The sequence below is a fragment of the Anthonomus grandis genome, unplaced genomic scaffold (assembly GCF_022605725.1).
Source record: "Anthonomus grandis grandis unplaced genomic scaffold, icAntGran1.3 ctg00000808.1, whole genome shotgun sequence".
In the NCBI taxonomy this organism is placed as follows: Eukaryota; Metazoa; Arthropoda; class Insecta; order Coleoptera; family Curculionidae; genus Anthonomus; species Anthonomus grandis.
Window position 1 is genome coordinate 12,510 of NW_026088596.1, and position 16,431 is coordinate 28,940.

The 16,431-nt window shown below is 32.8% G+C and overlaps 1 long non-coding RNA gene across 1 annotated transcript; it reads left to right on the plus strand.

The window, feature by feature from the left end:
- The first annotated feature begins 4,863 nt into the window (after window positions 1-4,863).
- LOC126749800 (uncharacterized) lies at window positions 4,864-8,613 on the plus strand. Its single transcript, XR_007665371.1, has 3 exons — window positions 4,864-5,431; window positions 5,998-6,033; window positions 8,578-8,613. It is a non-coding gene; the product is annotated as an uncharacterized LOC126749800 (long non-coding RNA).
- Window positions 8,614-16,431: the final 7,818 nt, after the last annotated feature.

Here is a 16,431-nt window from a genome sequence, read left to right on the forward strand (position 1 = left end):
TTTTAAATTCAATGGCAAAATGTATACACAGAAGGCTGGCTTAGCCTTTCCCCTTTCCTAAGTGGAGTTTTTATGAGCAACTTGGAGTGCAAAATTATGAACAGTTCTTTCGCCGATCATAAATAGCGTATAAACGATATGTGAATGACATTTGTATTGTTTGGGAAGGCAATGACGATCAATTGTCCACCTCTTAAATTTTACAAACAGTCTACATAGTAGAATTTCATTTACCTTAGAAAAGGAGCACAACAACAGTTTGCCTTTCTTAGACCTTTTGTTAACCAGGAATAATAAAATCGAATTCGATATATACAGGAAACCACAACTGACAAAATCATCCAATTCACTTCTAACTCACCACATACCCACAAGTTTGCTTCATTTAACTCTTTAACTCTTTAAATTTAACATAATAAAGCAGCTTGCCGTTAATAACGGTTTTCCACTTTCTACCATAAATAAACTTTTTTCGTATACATGAATAAATATAAATTCTCCTACCACATCTTACACTCCAATTCTTTAAATCTTAACAAATCCAGATCTTTAACATTTTTTGGTTCAATATCTCTCCAACTTGCAAAACTCTTTAAAAATAATCTGGTAGAAGAATTTCCACTAGGGTGAAAGAACATATAAGTCTTTTCAACAATTGTAAAAACACCGATATTAAAGAAACAAAGTCAGCCTTTGCAAATCATCTTTTATCGACTGGTCACAACTTTTCGGTGTCGGATAATGTAACTATATTACATGAGTGTGGAAAAGGTAAAAAACTAGATCTCCTCGAAAAGCCGGAGATTACAAGAGCTAATAGAAGCCCAATATTAAATTGTGTCAATGATATCTTTAATTTCGAACCCAATCTCATTTTCAATAATCTGCAATAAAATTTTAATCTTGTCTCATATAAGGTAATGCAATTTTTCAATTCAATTTATTAGGTAATAATGCACAGTATATAAATACAATAGACATAAATGACACCTAGATACAGAGGTATCTGTGTGTGCCACATGATTCAAAACAATACATAAAACTTACCTTTCAAAATTTTACTTGCTTAATTTCATTTGGCATTTTATTGGCGTTTGCTGACTTGAATGTTCGGTTTACTTTAGGTATATTAGGTACTTTAGGTTTTATTTAAATTGCACCTGGTTTGATGATGATGATTGGTAATTGTTTGGTTAGAATGTTTATAGGAGCAACATGTTGCAATAAAAATTGTCTTAATATCACTTATCTCACTTTTATACAATTCATTAGTTGAAAACAATCTGGGTTTTTGAAACATTATTTTTATGATTGAATTCTGTACAATTTTAAGTGCACCAATACTGTTTTCGTAAGCTGCGCCCCAGAGCAATATTCCATATCTTAGTAATGGTTTAATTAAAGCCTTATATATCAAAATCAGTATTTTTCTTGAAAAAAATTCTCAAAGAATATAAAAACTATGGATTAGTGCCCCCATTTTTTTTTAATATATTACATGATGATCCCACTTTAAGTTTTTATCTATGTTTACACACAAGTATCTAATTGAATCAACCTGTTCAATAGAATTTTCTATATTGTTGACTTTCATAATTTGGAAATCTGGTCTACCGGTGTCCTTTATAGAAAATGTAACGAATTTTGATTTAACATCTTCCCATGTGTCCCCTTAGAAAACCACAGAAGTATCATCTGCGTAGGAAACTATCTTTCCACGTAAATCTACCTCATTTATACCATTCATGTAGATAATAAATAGTATGGGTCCCAGCACAGTAACCTGTGGCACCCCAGTCCTTACAATCTCTGGGTCGCTAATAGTATCCTGAATTTTGGTGTATTGTATCCTATTTGATAGGTAGTTCTTTAAGAGTAACAAAACGTTTCTTCGTATACCATATTTTTCCAGAACTTCCAATGAGATTGAATGGCAGATTGTATCAAATACCTTTGATAAGTTCAGGAATGCCACAAGGCACTTGCTATTTTTGTCTAGATGTTCAGTTATAGTACCCACAAGTTCATACATGGCATCGACCGTGTTCATACCAAAGGTAAACCCAAATTGGTTTTTTGATAGAATATTGTTATGGTTAAGATAAGAAGTCAATCTTTCTTTAAGAGATTTTTCAAAGATTTTGGCAAAATTAGAAATGGAAGAATAAGAAATATAATTACTTATTGGTTAGTAGTTTTCCATTTGTTGTTTTTTACCTGATTTAAAGATGGGACTTACAGTGGATACTTTGAACTGGTGTGGTACTTTTCCAGTATTTATAATATGTACTAGAGGTTCTAACAGGTATGAATGAAGACACTTTATTACTTTTGATGTTATTCCATCCTTAACTGAGGAGCAGTTATTTTTTAGGGATCTTATATGTTTAATTGCATCATTTTTAGTCACAGGTGGTATGACATGCATTTTTTAGTTTAAATGGGACTGAGGGCTTTGCTACTGTATCTGCTATTTTAGAGCCTGCATCAATAAAAAAAGTATTAAAACTGTCGGCCAAATTTTTAGGATCTGCTATCTTAGTACCATTTTCCAGTTCAATGCATTGTCTTCCTTTTTTTATCTTTGCTTTCATTAAACGCATCATTAACAAAATTATATATTTTTTTTTATATTTTTACTATTTTGCTCAATCTTAGTTCTGTAGTATTAACTTTTTTCGTTTTAATTTGTTAAGTTTATTATGATAGTCTTTATATTCTTTAAGTTTTTGGGGATTTGGATATTTACCTAGTGAATGTTTCAGCTTATCTCTAGTCCTTATTGAAATAATTAATCCATTTCTTATCCATGGTTTGATTTTCCTAAATTTATTGTTTATTGTGATCTCATAGGTTGAGTTATTGACTAAATTTGTAACTTCATTTACGAGACTATCCACTGCTGCTTCCGGGTCATTAAATTTTAGAGACTCCTCCTATTATGTTATGCATAAAACTAATACCCGTTTTATGTATAGTATTTAAGTTAAAATATCTCAAAAAGTACTTGGTTTAGCTATAGGACATATTAAATAAAAAATGAAGGTATTTGAGGGACAAACTTAATTAGATAAACATATACAGGGTGTTCGATTTGAAAAATTTGAGACATTGCGTATTTAATTTCAGCAAGTTTGAAAGTTCTTTAAAAAACCCCCTGTATTAAAAAAATTACAAATTATCATAGTCAGCCTAGAGGAGGTACCCTAGACTAACTGTGGTACAAGTTTCATAGGCGCAGAATAAATTTTAAGTCAATTATGATTTTTTAACCGAACCCTCTAAAAGGCAAAAATAGCATAAAAAAAATAATTACGTTGCAACGCCGCACGGAAATTTTAAAAACGTTATACAAAAGTAAAGTACTCTTTTTGCCTCACATTTTAGTACCATAATATACAGGGCGTATCATTTAAAAAAAATTATATTTTATAGTAATTTTTTGTGACACACCCAGTATACATAAAAATATTTTTAGTTCGTAGGTTTTTGTCAACCCTACAACTTTGCTGTAGAACTTTTTGCTCTACCTCGTATAGTTAAGGCGCTATCTTAGCCGTACACCTTGTTGGCACACAGGAAAGAAAAACAAATAAAACTTAAATTATTTAATCAGTAAGTCAGTTTCTTCAGAGAAAAGTCTAACTGGTTCTTTGTTCTGACCCTTTCACAAAAATATCCTCCCATTTCGAGTAAATACAGAGTGCGGTACTTATTTACGTGTTTGGATTCCATAGCCTATTTAAACAGTTTTTGATTTTGTGGAGTCAAATCGTCATTGAAGTAGATTTTGTTATTGTTACCTTGTATAACACACATATCTGTCTTTAACCCCTTTAGTTCCTTGATTCTTTAAAAAAACTGCCTTCGCCTTAAGTTTAACCAGCAGTGGGGCATCATCTCGTTTTCCTAGTCGATACACTTCCTGAACCGAATTTTCCTCTAAATTAATCTTCATAGATCTGGCATTCTGATGAACTATTTTATGCATATCACTTGTATCCTGTTTCGGAATTCCACTGATAATGATGTTTCTCTCCCGTTCTCTTTGTTCAGCATCATTCAATTTTGATTCCAGCTCCTTGACTCGTCCCTTAATAGACTCATTCTCAGCCCTAAGCAATTTTGGCTCAGCCACTAATTGCTCAATGGTAACTTTTTGTGCATCAAATCATCGGATATGTATTGCACAGATTTCTTTCGGTCCACTGATTTCTTAAAAGAACCGATATACTCCTTAAACAACTCACTTAAGATTGTTCTCATCTTCCGTTCATCCATTTCGCCCGGGATATTTGTCTCAGCCTTCTGACAGCAGCTCACAAATTCTTTATTATTCTGATCAGTTTTTACAACTTTTGCCTGCTTTGCACAGCTAGGATGGTATGCAGAGGGGTAGAAAGCACAGTTCCAAGAAGTCTTGACACTTTTTTTACAGTGTTTACAGCACTTTTCCTCCAAATTCTCAGGTGGAAAGCCACTTGTTGGTAACATTACCTCAAAATTCTGTTTTTGGTTTTTTTTTTATTACTCGCATACTACATTACCCCGGTTTTTCAAAATTTTTTGAAAAATGTTTTTTTGTATTTTTTATCCTTTCATAATTGTATTTCTTTTCATTCTTTATAAGATAAAATATATAAAATGTACTGGAAGTTCATATTTTAGTCAATAACGATACACGATGGTGTAAACTTATTTTATTTTATATTTTTATTTATGTTAGTGTCAGTCAGTAGTTTTTTCTATTTAGATAGGTATGTCTTTTCTGTTAATTAGCGTTCTGTTCCGTATTATTTAATTTTGATAATTTTACTTAGGTCTGATGATGCCCTAATGCGGCGAAACGCGTAACCTTTCTATAGACGATTGATTTATGAGACTTGGACGTTCAGTTTACTTTCTCCCCCCTTTGGTCATCAGGGTAAATGGTCCTCCGAACTGGCCCATATAATTCCACCTAGAGCTATACATAGAAGGTTCGATTCATGAATATCGAGTCAAATCAACTTGAGGCCTTGAAGGGTTGTCATAGAATCAACTGCCAAGGAACGACTTTCCCGAACATTACAACTTGTAGAACTTTCGTAGTACTAGCATATTCGTGATACTCTAAATGAAATTTTTAACAACAGACCGACGACCTAAGAAAAGGTGTCTCTCTCTCCGATCTACTAAGAAACTCGAACGCTTTCAAATCAACACCTAAATATAGTGAAACATTCGGATTTTTGTTTTATTAAAAACATATAAATACGAACCCCCACCAGGCGTGGGAGTCCCGAAAAACATTTTCGAAATTTCCACACAGAAAATCTTCCAGTCACTCCGCGGCTACTCCCGTGTTCGCTTCGGTTCGTTAGTTCAGTTACGAGTGCGCACCCACTCTTCTAGTAATTCAGTAATTGTGTGTTAGAAAGAGACAAATATGGTAAGCGAGATTTATTTTTTTTTTTTACCATGAGGGTGGGTCTGTATAGTGGGGCGCCCTGTATATATCCATCAGTGACTAACGTTAACGCTTTTTTTTACTAATAATTTCACACCATTCGGCATGACACACGATAGGTTCCCGGAACGGGATTATGTTGCCATAAAAACGTCATTATCGCTAAATAAACATGAATTTAATTACAAAAAAAAATTATTATTATGATGATTCGCTATTAGATAAAGAATTATGGGGGGGTGTTAAAATTAGGAAAAGTTGTAAAGCTGTAGAGATACAGGGTAACCCTGATAGAGGGTTGTAAAAGCATCAGCCTGATAATAGAAGCTAAAAAATGAAATTTCGAATTTTCCATATAATACATGAATAATTAGGGCTGTTTTCGGCAACAAGCAACCGAAAAATAAGGCAGCTTTTTCAAATTTCAATATATTCGATTTCAAATCAACCACCCTGTGTTTTACTATACAAATTCACTTCTTCCATAATCCAAAAAAAAAATCAAAAAATTTTTCAAAATTTTTAAAAACCACCTGATTTTGTTGCAGCTCTTCAGTAACCGAAATCGAAATAGGCCGCAGCGTGTATGTATATAATTTTTATTTTTTATTTTTTTTTTGTACATTTTTCGATGTTGTACTTCTTTTTTACTTGTTTTTTTCAACAAATTTTTGGCTGAAAATTTCCAAGATTTAAACATCTCTATAAAGGGTGGGAACACCGAAAAGGTGGCATCGCTGTTTGGAAACCTCTGGTATGTTTCGGAAAAAAAAACGCTCGGAGACGTCAATTTTGATTTCTAGAAGAACGTCTTTAGATCTGTACAATACAGGGTGATCAAAAAATAAGTGAGAACTTAGAAATAAAAAACCCCCAATTTTTTTCAGGTTTTTAGTAACTTTTGTATAATAATGTTTATATCTATTTTCAACCGCTGTGGAGCTATTTGATTTTATAGGTCTTAAAGTGCCCGAAAGTTGACTTAAAATTAAACTTCAAGTGCCTAAAAATATGACCTTAACTTAACATTTACGTGCCTGAAAAATGTCACCTGCAATGCCTGAAAAATCTGATTTTATTTGAACCTTCACCACGTACAAATCTGAGCTTGACTGAGGCTCAAGCACCTAAAAGTCTGACCTTTATTCAACCTTTAAGTTCTGAAATAATTTAGGCTTTAAGTGCTTACAAATGAAGAAAAAAAAGAAGAATAATTTAATTCCTGTAAAACAAAAAATCAATAATTTCTTCTAAGGAGCTAGGGTTGAAGAAGTAGAAAGAGAAGAATAGCTCAACTATCTGTAAAACCAATGAAACAAAAAGGGAAGAAAAACTCAATTGCATGTAAAACAAAAATCAATATATTTTTTTAAGTAGTTGACGTCATGAAGAAAAAAGAGGAGAATAACTCAACTGCCTATAAAAAAAAACATTAATTTCTTTGAAGCATTTGAGGTCATGAAGGACAAAGAGAAGAATAGCTGGACTGTCTGTAAACAAACGAAATCAATAATTGCTTCCAGGTTGGTCGAGCCTTAGGGGAGAAATAGAAGAACTGTGAGCCGTAGTTACTCAAATGCTTGTAAATGAAAAAATCAATAGTTTCTTCTAAGCAGCTAGGGTTATGAAGTAGAAAGAGAAGAACAGCTCAACTATCTGTAAAACCAATGAAACAGAAAGGGAAGAAAAACTCATTTGCATGTAAAACAAAAATCAATATATTTTTTAAGTAGTTGACGTCATGAAGAAGAATGAGAAGAATAATTCAAGTGCCTGTAAAAAAAACATTAATTTCTTGTAAGCAGTTGAGGTTATGAAGGACAAATAGAAGAATAGCTGAACTGTCTGTAAACCAAAAAAATCAATAATTTCTTCTAAGCAGCTAGGGTTATGAAGTAGAAAGAAAGGAATAGCTCAACTATCTGTAAAACCAATAAAACAGAAAGGGAAGAAAAACTCAATTGCATGTAAAACAAAAATCAATATTTTTTGTTAAGTAGTTGACGTCATGAAGAAAAAAGAGGAGAATAATTCAACTGCCTGTAACAAAAAAAAACATTAATTTCTTTTAAGCAGTTGAGGTTATGAAGGACAAAGAGAAGAATAGCTGAACTGTTAGCAACAACAATCAAGAACAAGTTAGCAACATTAATTTGGTTCTACCTCGTTGTTGGTTAGGGTGATCACTCACAATTGTTCAAGTTTAGACCTTTCGATATCCGTTGAAAGTATCGTGCCTTGCCTGCAATGTTTCTATTTACGTACATCTTTCTTTAATGTCTCTTTACTTGGCTTAGCAGTTCTTTATTTCAATGATTTTGTTTGTGCTCAGCGTCTTTATTTATCGAGAATCTCGTTGGTCATCGAAGGTTTCTTTTTCATTTTATCAGGTTGTAAAAAGTCGTCTTTGATGTTCTTATTTGTTGTGCTGACTTTACCTAATTCATCTTTTAAGCTTTACCTGCCTAAATTTATAAGAAAAAAATTTTTTTTTTCTTTTAGGCAGTAAGATTGGACACTTTTTTATTCAGTTATATCATTCTTGCTTAAAAAAAATGGAAAATTTTAGACGTTTAACGATATTTGAAAAGGTATGTAATTAGCCGAAAATTTGACCTTATCCTAAGCTTTTAGTGCATAAAACTCAACACTTAAGCTTTAAATTTCTGAAAGTACGACTTTAATTTAAGTGTCAAAAAAATTGATTTTAATTTAAGTTTTTAGTGCCTGAAAAAGACGAGTTTTAATAACCCAAATATCTTCACAATGATTAAACACTTTATTAAATAAAAGCTACGAAAAAAAGAGGGTTTCTATTTAAAACCCAAAGTGTAAGGCAATATTTTATTTTGGAATCACTTTGTATTATACAGCTATAGATAAAAAGACATACGTCCTCCTAGATATCAAAATTGACATGTTCGAGCGTTTTTTCCAAAACATACTAGAAGAGTCACACCTTTTCGTTGGGACATTCTGTATATGTTGGGCACCGCGTATTCTATTTATATGGAGACACTGGGGAGTACTGCATGTCAGAGCCAATAAAACACCCGAAAAAAAATACAGTGGTACCAAACAAGTTGACCCGTTGAACCCCGCGCATTCACCATTTTATTTTGTTGCAGCTCTTCTCGCCCTTTATCAAAATAAGACCAAGATTTGTATGTATCCTATATGTAATTTCTTTATTGTTAATGTTGTATTTCTTGTATTGTTACTAAATTTCAAAAATTTATGAAAAAATTAACCTAAAAAAAATGCATGAATTTTTTTGCGTCTTTTGTTAGAAATTGGTGTCGTCGATATGTGGCAACAGCGTTACTGTACACGACTAGTGAGGGCCCTAAATAGGGGACTGAGAGCCTAAACGGTGTTGCCATATAGAGTGAAAAGTTAAATAAAACTGCTAAAATTTTTAAAACTATAGGTGAACCTCAAAACCGTTTAAGTTATCAGTAGTTTAACAGTAAACAAAAGCAAAACACAAAATACACAGAATCACAGTTGATTTAATAAAAGTTACACACGTGTTTGTTGTGTTATTGTCCGGTTGGTCTGATGATGCCCTTACGATAAAACATGCCACCATTAAAGTCTATTAAATTTATGTGGTTTTTTTAAATTTCAACTAATGAAAAAGAACCACTAACTCAGTATACATATAAGAGAGATGAGAGTATGGAACATGGTTTGCCATAGTAGTTTCCTGAGGAAACACGAAGGAGAGAGAGAGAGTGTGGGAACATCTTGGCACGCTTTATTAAGCCATTAAACGAACCAGATAAAAATGATTTAGTGCATAAGATATTTTGGACTATTTGCACACGAAACCAAGAAAATGGAATAAAAGTTTTCCCAACAGCGTTACTCCCGCAATTTTTTTGAGAACGCGCCAAGAAACTAAGCGGTAACATGCCACAGGCTGAGTTGCTTAACTAATAGAGAGAAATTAGTGGCTGCCAGGTGGATATATTAATAATGAATGAAAAATTGTACAATTTTTCAATGTTATGGGACGTTTTGATGTATGATATACAGTAAATAATCAGTGTCTTATATTGGGTTTTCCAAGTTGGTATTCGCTCGTAATTAGTATGTTTTCCCCGAAAAGTTTCTTCGATAAAACCATCAGGTTATCCCCAATTCACCATTTTAAAAGCCACAACATTCCGAAGATATTTTAAAGATGTTCTATGATGGTTTTAACTTAATGATATAATGTAAAATAATGTTTTTTTTCTATAGCCAGGCTTTGTATATTTAAATTAGGTTATGTAGATACTCTCACTTTAGTGTTACATGAAATAAACAAGAGTACCTTTTTTATTCAAAATTGAACTACCTTTTAGATTTTCCAGTCGTTTTAGCCATAATTGATTAGGCAAAAAAGATATGTTGTAACTTACCTAAGTAACAGGCTGTAACTAACGCTCTGTATAAATAATGCTAAATTCACCACAAAATTCGTAATTTTCATGTCAAAATACATAAATTCGCCAATTTTTAAGACGATACTGCTTAAAATCACAAAATTATTAAGAAACTTCAAATTAAAATACCTTGTATCAACGTAAACCTGCAACATTTGTATAAGACATGTTAAGCTCAATCGCCATATGTATGTAGTATCTCCAGTTCAGAGATTGCTCATTCTTAATGAATCACCCTGTATAAAACACTCTTAATATACATATAGGTAATTAAAATTATCTACAAGTTTAAAAATGAGATTAAAATTACAAAATTCCCATAATTACAACATACAAACATCAAATAATTAGCATGACACAAAAATAAAAATACTTGATTTTATGTGTTGGTTTAGTGACTCAGTTCAATTGTGTTAACTTTAAGGGTTCAGTTGGATAAGGGATCAATACAAATGCAAGCTGTTCAATTTTGTTTATTTTTTCTTCAGGCCGAACATAAAAATTAAAGCTTCGGATTTTAATTGACTAATTATCCAACTTAACCCTTAAAAGTTAACACAATAAAAAGTACTGTACAACTCATAACGGTACTTGTCTAGGGTTGGAGTTGTAATTCTTTCTTAACTGCATTTTTAAAGGCGCTGTATTGCAAGATTTATATGTTTATTGGAAGTTTATTAAATAATGTAACAGCTATAAACTCTGGTCGACTTTGGCACTTTGATAGACGGCAATAAGGCAGTACAATACTGCTTTAGTGTCTTGTGTGATAGTTGTGAATATCAGCATGAGTTGAAAATGTATCTTGAGATATCTCTTAACATAAAGAGCGCATTCCATGATTTAAACTGACTTGAAGGTTGACCTATTGAGCTTTATGTATGCAGACCTGCAGATCATCCTTATAACCAGGAACTAATACCTGGACTGCCAATTCAATGAAAAGTAAATGACCACTACTAGGGGGCCGCCATTTTGCGTGATTGTGTCCTTTCGATGTTGGTCATTCTGACAAATTTCAGTTCTGCCAATTGTAGGGAAACAAAACAATTAAAGTTTTTAAGAGGTTATGTTTACAAATACAAAATAGAAAGTTACATTTAGTTAAGAATTTAAGAAAGTTGCCTTAGGTCTATGATTCTTTTTGTACTTCTTTAAGAATTTCGTTAGAATTTATAAAGGAAAGTAATCTTAACCTAAAATGAGACAAAAATATTTGTTTTATTATTCTTATACAGTGCTTTCATTTCAAAACAATCCACCCTTAATAACTTTCTGAAAAAAAAAAAAAAAAAAAACACGTCAAATTAGATATACAGGGGGACGTTTAATTATGCATTTACTGAAGTTCTGTTAATCACCTCCTCACCTCCAGCTAACCTCACTTTAATATGTTAAATGGAAACCCCATCGTGTGATACATGATAGTAAGCAGCTTAAAATTCTCTATTCAACGGTACCAAAAAAAAAATGAAATCGCTAAATGTGTAAGCAAATAGTTAGCGAAAATATCTAGAAATAATGAATATTTTATTTACGCCAAACTTTGGTATTTTAAATGAATACTTTTAGTGTGGTACGTACATCATTTTAAAATTCTTACATTTTTTATAATAGATCATCAAAAAAAAATACAAGCAATTTAGAAGTTAGAATGTGTGGTAACAAACAGTATACATTTAGTTCAAGCAAATTATTTATTTTTAAGTAAATAATGTGTACCGTTATTTGCGAGAAAAAAGAGTGTCTTGCCTTTCAAAAATCTTTGCAGTCTTAAAACTTTGTATGTGTATTTATTTCACTTATATTTTTTGCGAAACCTACCTAATAGGTACAAAAAAACACTGCAATACCTTACATTTTTAGGGCGTTTAAAAAGCAGGCGATTTATTATTGTTAAAACTGTCAGTTTGACGCGTGCAATTTTTCAATTTTAGTTAAAACAGTGAGTTAATAAAATGGTGTATACGCTAGCCGAAAGAATAGAAATAATTTTCTTTTATGGAGCTCAAGATCGGTGTGCTCGCAGAACCGCAAGAGCATTTAATGAAAGATATTATACATAAATACGTATTAGAATTGATACGAAAATTTGAAGAGACAGGATCGATTTGCAATAAGAAAAAATATGAAAATAGAGTTGTCGATGAAGCATGCCAAGTTGAAGTACTAGGACAATTTACTATGGATCCAACTTTGTCTATACCAAAGGCCGCAAAACTAACAAATATTTCCACTGGTTCCGTACATAAAGTTTAAAAAAAAAAAAAGTTCTTGCCTTATAAAATTCATATTCTTCATGAACTCGGAGAAGATGATTTTGATAGGAGAATTCAATTTTGTGAAGTGATGTGCCAGCGAATTGACGACGATCCCCATTTATTGAAGAACATTTGCTTCAGTGACGAATCGACCTTTTTTTTAAATGGCCTGGTGAACAGACATAACTGTCGATACTGGGATAATGAAAATCCGCATGTTTTTCGGGAAGGCCATACCCAATATCCCCAAAAAATTAATGTTTGGGCAGGAATTTATGGGAATGAAATAATCGGGCCATTTTTTTGGAAAAAAATTTGACTGGCGAAATTCATTTAAACCTTTTAGAAAATGCAATATACCCTTCCATCATCCAATCTATAGAAAATCAAGTAGATCAACATGGTGCTATATTATTGAATGAAAATAATATACATTTTCAGCAGGATGGAGCTCCCGCGCACTACACTTTGGTAGTTCGAGAGTGGCTTGATGAAAATTTTCGAGAAAAGTGGATTGGCAGACGTGGTGCAATCGAATGGCCTACGCGGTCTCCGGACCTAACCCTACTAGACTTTTTTCTTTGGGGCTACTTAAAAAGCAAAGTTTATAAAACCCCACCTGAGAGTATTGAGAATTTAAAAAATAGAATTTTTCAAGAATGCAGAGAAATTAGCAGGCAGACCCTTGCCAATGTTCGTAAGGAGTTTGAAAATAGGCTTTTTTATTGTCTTGCTAATAACGGCGCGCATTTTGAACATTTAATAAAATAAATTTGTTGAACTAATTAAATTTGTTTTTCTACCCTACCGATTTACACTTTAATTGCTTCTTGGTCAATCAATTTTATTTTTTTTTACAACCATTGATAGCATAATGAATGCCCTTTAAAATAATGTATCAGACCATAAGGTAGCCATTTGACATACCAAAGTTTGGCGTAAACAAAATATTCATTATTTCTAGACATTTTCGCTAACTATTTGCTTACACATTTACCGATTTCATTTTTTTTTTTGGTACCGTTAAATAGAGAATTTTACGCTCCTTACTATGATGTATCACACGATGGGGGTTCCCATTTGACATCTTAAAGTGAGGTTAGCTGGAGGTGAGGAGGTGATTGACAGAACTTCAGTAAATGCATAATTAAACGTCCCCCTGTATATCTAATTTGACGTGTTTTTTTTTTTTTCAGAAAGTTATTAAGGGTGAATTGTTTTGAAATGAAAGCACTGTATAGGAGCGTCAGCGAGTATGTTTGCACGTGCTCTCCGACTCAAAAATCGTGTTTTTTGGCAAAAAAAAATTCATATCTTTGGCTGTATGGGTAGCGAAACGACGAAATTTATCATGTCAGCTCTTAATACATTGGCAATTATGGATCGGTAAATAATTTTTTTTTCGGTACCAACAAAGGGAGCGGTACCGAACTAAAGTCAAAAATTGGTAAAAAAAACGTGTGAAATTCCTTGCTCCGGCGAGAACTCAAATTTAAAGCCTTTAAACGACTTGAAATTTTTAGGGCATAAAGGTTATTGAGGGCATAAGTACTGTATACTTTTTGGGCAAGATCCGTATACAGGGTGAGTAAATATAAGCGAATAAAAGTGAGTAAAAAAAAAATCAAACTGTTTCAGAAGCTAAAGTATAATTTAAATAAAAAAGTGTTTCGGCGAAAATGCTTAGTTTTATATAAGAAATGACATATTTGAAGCTTTTTTTTGAAAAAAAAATTTTTAACGAGTTCTTCTCATTTTCAGTTTTTTGGAATTTTTCGCTAAACGGTACTTATTTTGAAAAAATAGATTATATGAAAAAAAACTTTATTATTTCTCCTTCAAATGCCATATAAACGAAATTTTTGTGAACTATACAGGGCAAGCAATAATTAATTTTTCCCATGAAGGTCCGACCCAAAAATCATATTTTTTTTAATAACTTTCTAGTGGCGCCACCTGGACCATTTATATTTTTAGGTATTAAACAATATAATAAGCCGATTATTTACGTGTAATTAGAATTTTTCTTACATTACTAGTTTTTGAGATATTTGCATTTTTGCGTTTTATTCATTTGCAGCATCCGTGTACATTATTAGAAAATGAAACCTCATCCATAAGATCCCAAATTCTGTTTTACAACACATATCAAAATTTCAGCATCCGAGGTATATTAGAAGTACCGAAAAAATCGTTTTTCTCAAACAAGTTAATTTTCTCCGATTTTTTCTTAAAAAGTCACCACAAGGGTAAAATAATCCAATATGGCCGCCAACAGCAGGTATCTCGGCATGTTATTTTTCGGAAGGGTGTCACAGTTTCGTTAAATTTTCAATGAAAATTACCCGGAACCTGTCAATTAAAGGTACCGTCTAATCAGAAAAACTCTGAGCTTTTCGAATATCTGCATATCATTTAGGGAAATTGTATATTGCGGCCAGGAAAATTCGGCAAAGTGTTTGACGTCTTCATTTTAAACGACTATTATTGTGATATACCTAATATCTTGCTCAAGGGCATTCGTAGTAACATTGATCCCTTACACTATCTTCAACAAGTGTCGGTTGAGCATTCATTTTTCTTTCATCCTGTCGATCTTACCGAAGTAAAAAATGAAATCAAACGCCTAAAAAAACATAAATCATCTGGAGCTGATGGGATATCTTCGAGGTTGGTACTCTTTTTGCCTGATTCAGCCTTAAATGCTTTAGTTTCTGCCATAAACAATTCTTTACATATTGGCATTTTTCCTTCATGTTTAAAGGAGGCAGTGGTTATCCCTCTTCATAAGGGTGGAGATTTGGATCAGCCTTGTAATTTCCGTCCCATTTCTATTTTGTCTACCCTCTCTAAGATAATTGAAAAACTTGCAAAAAGCAGAATTTTGTCCTTTTTACATCATAATGGCATTTTGTCTGCAAATCAGTTTGGATTTCAAGCCGGTAAAGGGACTCATGATGCTGTTTTTAGCTTTTTGGAGAGCGTCTATGTGTCCTTGAATTCTGGAGAGTCATCGGCGGCAGTGTTTTGTGATCGATCCAAAGCAGTTGACTGTGTGGATCATGGAATACTGTTATCTAAGCTCGATAAATATGGTTTTAGGGGCGTAGCGTTGCGATGGCTTGAGTCCTATCTATCAAATCGTACTCAGAAGGTTACAGTGTCTGGGCATTTGTCTGCTTCTAGATCCCTAAAATGCGGCATTCCCCAGGGTTCAGTGTTGGGACCACTGTTATTTTTACTGTATGTGGATGACTTGAGTTCATTGAAACTGCAGGGCAAGGTGGTTCAGTTTGCTGATGATACCACCATACTATGAAGCCATAAAAATTCAGATTATATTAAGACTTGTATCCTTGAAGACCTTTAGATTTTATCAGCGTGGTGTGCTTCCAACAGGCTCGTGTTTAATGTAAGAAAAACGTCTATTATGGGGTTTAAGTGCGATGTTCACGGTCTGATGTTTGACGAAAATTCCCTCTTGCAGAATAAAGAGTGCTGCAAGTTTCTAGGAATTACCATTGATGGTCGCCTTCGGTTTGAAGATCATATTTTACATTTAGCTAGGAAATTATCTTCTGGATGTTTTGCAGTAAGAATGGCAAAACAAGAGCTGGGAGGGGTGGTTGCACGTTCAGTGTACTTTTCACTTATTGAATCTCATATTCGGTATGGCTTGCCTTTTTGGGGTTTAACCAATAAGGGGCTACTTAACATTGTCTTTGTTATTCAAAAAAAAGCAGTTAGATACCTGTGTTCTGCTAAGTTAAGAGATTCTTGCAAACCCCTCTTCATTTCTGAAAAAATCCTAACTCTTTTTTCACTCTGTATCTTAGAAACAACTGCTCTTATTCACGAAATTCCCAAACTACCCACTGACACTGACCATTTGACTCGTCGTGTAAATGATTTTTCCCCTACCTATTCCTACGTCTTCCCTTACCAAAAACTCATTAATTTACATAAGTAAAAAAATTTACAATCATGCTCCTCTATGTGTTAGACATATATCGGATGTTAAGAAATTTAAAAGAGAATTAAAGACGCTTTTATTGACTAAGGCATATTATAACCTGGATGACTTTTTTAACGATAGGTTTTAACCTTGGACATGTTGGAAAGTTTTTTTTTCCTTTTTTCTTCTCTAGTTTTGTCAAACTTCTCTTGTTTTGTTAAGTTTACCTTTATTTAGTAATTGATTGTTTTATTTAGTAATTTTTAATTCAAGTGTGTTCAAAAAGTTTTGTCTTCTTGTGTTTAATTTTGTTCATACTCTCACGAGATGTGT